Here is a 6,000-nt window from a genome sequence, read left to right as displayed (position 1 = left end):
AGAGCTGGGCCCCACAGCTGTAAGAGAGAAGGTTGGGACATACTGTAAAACAATGATTGTAGGTAATTGTGTATGTCATTTCTTTTTGTTGTAATGCACTTTGAGCTGCATTTATTGTATGAAAGGTGCAATACAAATATAGTTATTATTATTATTATTATGATGATTGACACTTGAACATGTCCAGCAAACAGGCTAAATCTATGTACTGTAATTCATGGTATCTTTGTCTTAAATTAAAAATAAAATAAAACAACTGGAAAACATTTCTACAGAAGAGGATTTGATGTGAAAAAATATTTGAGTTCTGAGTTTAAAGTTGGAATTGAGATTAAAGTCAGAATTCTGACTTTATTCTAAATTCTCAGAATTCTTTAAAATTATTAGAATTCATCAAAACAGAAAGAAGTTAGAACTCAATTGTTTTTCATGTGGCCCTAATCCTTGGTTGTTTGTAATAAACCAGACTGTATCTGTTAAAAATGTTCCACAATGAAACCTTTCATTCCATTTCAAGTCCTCTTCATGTTTATTCTTCAATAGTGTTTTGTTGAGCTGATTTTGAAGCAGGCCTTGTTTTATTTTCCTCTAGCCACAGTGAAATTAGATGTCTTGACCTTGTTAGGTCTGTCTCTCTATAACATATTCACAAGATTCAATTCCAGTCATTTTACAGCACTGTTTTCATGCCAGACCTAAGTCAGTATGGTGTACATAACTTTAATTTGCATTCATTGCACAGAAGGCCAAAGGAAAAACTTGTTATTGTGTTGTTCCAATCAATATGTGTTTGAATGTTACATTTGAAATGTAACAAAATGATTCTTTACTATTTGTCAGAAAATATGGATTAGAATATATTGCTTTTTCCTTTTGAGAACCATGTTCACTAGAGATTTGCCCAATATAATCAAACACCAATATCTTTTCAACAGTAATATCATTTTAGAGCGTACCTGACATCAGTCATATAGTTTTAAAGATATTCTATCATTTATGACATTGTTCATTTGCACTGACGCACAGGTGGATTAAAAATGATCACATGATTACTACAGATTGAAATAATTCCTCCTGAATAAAGGCAGTGTTGATTAGGTTTGAATATTGCTTCTTTTTTTCAATCAGAAGAAACTGATAGGATGTATTCAGAGAAGTGGCTAACCTCTCTTTAGTATAGTACATATATAAATTGCTTTGTAACCAATAAATATCAGGCTTTTAACATATAGGCTAGTTGTCAGGGTCATCATGGCAGACAAAATGTTATTTTGATTGACATTATTACATTATATGTTTTACATTATTCATTGTTTATATTAGGGTCTATTTTTAATGTTATGTATTCTGTTCGCTGCTGGACCTGATTAACACATTTTGTTCCTTCATATTTTCAACATTTTTAAATGACAATAAAACTAAGCTGAACTGACCAGGAGGAGGAGAAAGAAACGGATTTATTTAATGTGAAGAACACACACACACACACATTTCTATTTCCAAATGCCATCCTAAAGTAAACTTCAGCTTTGGAATGACAACTAAAGGTGGATGAAGACAAAATCAGTTTGGATAGTCATTTCAGTCTTTTTTCACTTTTATAGAAGTCTGCCTGCAGGATCTCAGACTCTGTATCGGCCTTGAATGTGCTGTAAAATAATATAAATAATAAATAAATACAAATATAAACTGCGAACATAACTTCTGCCAAGGCTGGATTATCAGCAAGTGTGCAACTGCCCCTGGGATTTGGCGCTATGTGTCAATTAATTTGGTAATTTGATTAGTTGTAAATTGTTGAGTGTGAGTATTAACTAAATTGAGTTCTGGATTGTTCATTTGTCCTGGCCCCTGCCTTGCAAAAGGGCCTTGTGTTGACATCTAGTTTTTTTAGTGGAGGAGATAACAGGAAAATTGTGCAAATTATGATACAAGCATGACATTTGGTTTGGCTGTTCTCTAGGCCCTATTGATGAAATCTGTCCGATTGGACATTTGAAAATCCAAGATGACGGCCATTTTTCAAGATGGCTGCCAAATTAGCCTCCTGAAGTTCTTTTTTTTTCATAGAAATGTGTGTAGTTGACTAATTTGAATGACATTAGTGTAATTTTTTCTTTAAGATACATTGTATTGTATATACACATAGGGGACATTATTAATGGAAAAGGAGAAAAAAGATTAATATACAACTGTAAAAACTTGAATGTTGTTGGTAGCTGGATTCAAAATATGAGGACCAGAGAAGTGCCTTCAACCATTTATTTCTTCATTCAGTTGATAGCATTACACAGATGATTTGATTACTAAAAAATAAAGGAGACAGATTATAAATTAACACACAGGAATAAATCGTCTCTCAGAAAATAAGTTACTTCAATACATAAGGAAACAACATAAACTCACTCAAAATAATGCATCCAAGGTTGACAATCGACTGGAAAACTGGCAGCTCCACTTCCATGCAACATGGTCCAGCAGACAAAGAGAAGAGGTTATGGAAATCCTCTGGCAAGCTTTCTGATTGGGCTTTTGAAGAAGGAGCATTTCAAACTCTGCTTGGGTGAAAGATGGGTGGGGGTGTGGTTGGCTGTATCCTGAAGGCGTTGATGGGTTCCCTCAACAAGGTCTTGCCAGGTACTGAACTGACTGGGGTCTGGTAGATCTGAATGCCTTTGGATCTGTGTAAGGCCACAAAACAAGGGCTTCCTTGGGTCTGGGATTGGGCCCTGAGTTTGTGGTGGAATATTCCTTGCCATGGTCACATACCCTTCATCTCCTTTTTTGACAGGATTGGTCTGGGGAGACTTTAGATCTTCTTTTTTATCTTATTGACACATGCAACACTTGGTCCAGTCGGTGGTCCTTGATTTACTAGTAGAGCTAACATCCATGGCTGGTCTGACATTTAGTTTAAAAGTTTGATCCTGTAACGACCCTGGAACTGAGAAACTATAGCCTATAAAAATATAGCCTGATCGATTTTTGCAGCCGATGCTGATAAGAATGTTAGAAAGAAAAGAACTTGTTTTCTTACATCAATATATCTGCCAATATTCTTTATATAAGCTACTGTTGCTAACATTGCAAACAGATGGGGTAAGCATGAATGACATGAGGATTGTCAGGTACAAGGTTATATTAGAGTTAAGGGAAAATTATGGGGTCATTGTTTATTAACTTACTAGCAATGCATTATTATTAGTTAGCTACTAGTTAGAGCTGCAACAGTGTGGCACGCACGTGATCCGCAGATTGGTTGATGGGGACATTTTTTTTGCTAATTCTCGGTAAAAACAGTCCGTCTTCTCGGTTGGATAACTCAGGAACTATTCATCCCAGTAACACGTGGAGACCACTAAATGAAAGTGCACAATTCAGGCTTTCCAGAGCTCTACACTGTTTGTCAAATATTGCTTTTATCCGCTCCACTATTAGACCTTATTTTAGTTTACACTGCACCCACATTGTGCATTGTCCTTAAGTGATGTTGAATTCAATTTGTCAACTAACTGACACAGAGCAATCCAAGTAAGTTTTATTCCAGCATAAGAGTACTGGTTGACTGGTTGAAGTCTTTCATTGTGTTGTACTTGATAGGAACATAGAGGTGACAGGAAAACACAAAGCAGAAAGGGTGGTAGGGGTGCAAGAGCACTTAATAGGAGTCCCAGAAATGTTTCCCCAGGGGCCCACCTGACAGGTGAATCCTGATATTACTTTTACAAAAATGAGTTATTTTAAAAACACAATTTGAGTAGTTTACTTACATGTGAACAAGATCTACAGGTTTAGGCAACACACCAAGAAACACATCACCAAAGGCAGAGAAGACTGTAAGCTAGTAAACATTCATGTAAAACTAAATCTACTTTTAAGAGAAAATCTTCTTGCAAATGTTTTATGAGGAAGGTAAGAAACACTTAATGTAAACAAACATGTTTAGAAGAAAGCTCCACAGCACATCTTCAACATACATGGTTTAAGCAACCATTATACCAAATTCTCTTTAATTCACAATATTGCATTCCATTTTTCATTAAAATGACACATCCAGTATGAATGTTAGGTGTTTTCAAAGTTTTCTTTGATTGCAGTTTCTCCCACTCCCCCATCTCACCCATCTCCCCCATCTCACCCATCTCCCCCATCTCCCCCATCTCACCCATCTCACCCATCTCCCACTTGCCACAGGCCACTGTCTTTTATTTGCTGTTCTTGAGTCTGAGGGGATGAGACAGCCTATACCATAGTCCCAGCTCTTTGACTGCTGCTGTTCTTGTTTTATATTCTGACCAAATGAATGACGCTTGAATGAAGTCATCTCCATTAACTCTCTTTGGAGTAATAAGAAGGGTCAATACTCTTTGGCCCAGCTATTCTTTAGATCTGGAGGGTTCCCTTCTGACCTATTACTGAAGGTGATTCTCCTGACTTTTTGTGGAGAGACGGCTCTGGAACTTAGTTCTGCCACTTCTCTTCCTGCCAAAAGACAAAATTGGCCTGCGGGGGGGGGAGGAAAAGTTGTCATTAAAATTATGTATCCCTTGACCCAACTTGAAGGTCGTATACTGGCAGCAATTACTGAGTGTGTCTTTAAGGAGAGGCTCTGCTGGTCGTTAGTGAAGATAGTCCCCTGGGTTATCCCCTGGGGGAGAGGGGGGCGTGTATGTGTGCATGAGTGTGTTTGTGAGGGGTTAGAGGACCAGGGTCCAGTGTCCAGTCCTTAAGCTCCTGGGTGGCCTGTGAGGACTCTATGTGGGAGGAAAACGATAGCAGTAAGGGACTGGAATGTCCTCCAGTAAATGTTAAAGCCCTCAGAGAGGATGTTCTAAAAAAATGACTGATGGGACAAGCAACTCATATCTGTTAATAATGACAGCTTGATATCAACATTCTGTATTGTTCCTATCTGTTGCTGGTTGTTAATGCCAAATAGTGAGTCAGCCTTCAGCCAATTCGTGTAAAGCTTTACATCAGCTGTTCTGAGCACCTGCTGTCAAGGAAGTGTCTCATTGGAAAAAATCCTCTCACCGATTTATATTTTTGTGCGTCATATGTTTTACATTTCAAGGGTGTTTGGAATAAATTGGAGAAAAAGAGGAAGGGTAGTAAAGATGAGCAGACACAGCTGAACACACAGTAAAACATGTTAACAGAATATCAAAGTAAAATCCTGTAAACATACAAAACTGACTTTGACAAGGTATCTAGAAGAAATGCAGACATCATACTCTATGTATTTGCATTGGCATCTCACTTCTGTCAGGAGTGAAGTAGTGGTGGAATGTAAATGTTTTGATCTAGTAATGTACTTAAGTACAATTTTGATATACTTCCATTTTATTTCTACTGCATTTATCTGACAGCTGTGGTTACAAGTCACTTAGCAGATTAAGAATTTAGATAAAAAACACACACACACATAAATTTGCGTCAATTAACTAAGTTTAAAAGATAACTATGTTCACAGTAAAAATAAACATAATATAATATACAATGAAGTAAAAACATTCTGGACAATGATACGTTCAGTACACTTTACAGACAATAGCAGTTTTATGTCGTGCTATGCTACCTTTACTTGAAGCTGTAAATATGTATACTATTTTTATATCAACAAAAGACTATGTAGAATGTGAAAGCTGTTGCTTATAGTGATAACCCCACAGCTCTGCTGAGCAGTTTAGCCTCTTTGAGCTCATTGTTTTGGTATTAAGACAACCACTGCTGCTGCTGTCCAGGAGCAGCACCAAACTCTGAAGATGACTCTCTGATGATTTGTAACAGTTATGAAAGGCAGTGACAAATAATATCCTGATAGTTGCATTGTATCACCAAATGCTTACATGTGTACTTCTGGAGGGCATTAACTGTAAAACTGTATATTCTGACAGGAAGTAACTAATCAGTAGTGTGTCCATTGTCCAAAAAACTGAAAGACAAGCAAAGCCAAATAGATTATCATTTACACACCACTGTAAATATTTTGACACTGTC

Source organism: Scomber scombrus, chromosome 22 (genome assembly GCF_963691925.1).
Source record: "Scomber scombrus chromosome 22, fScoSco1.1, whole genome shotgun sequence".
Lineage (NCBI taxonomy): Eukaryota > Metazoa > Chordata > Actinopteri > Scombriformes > Scombridae > Scomber > Scomber scombrus.
This window is presented reverse-complemented; position numbering follows the sequence as displayed.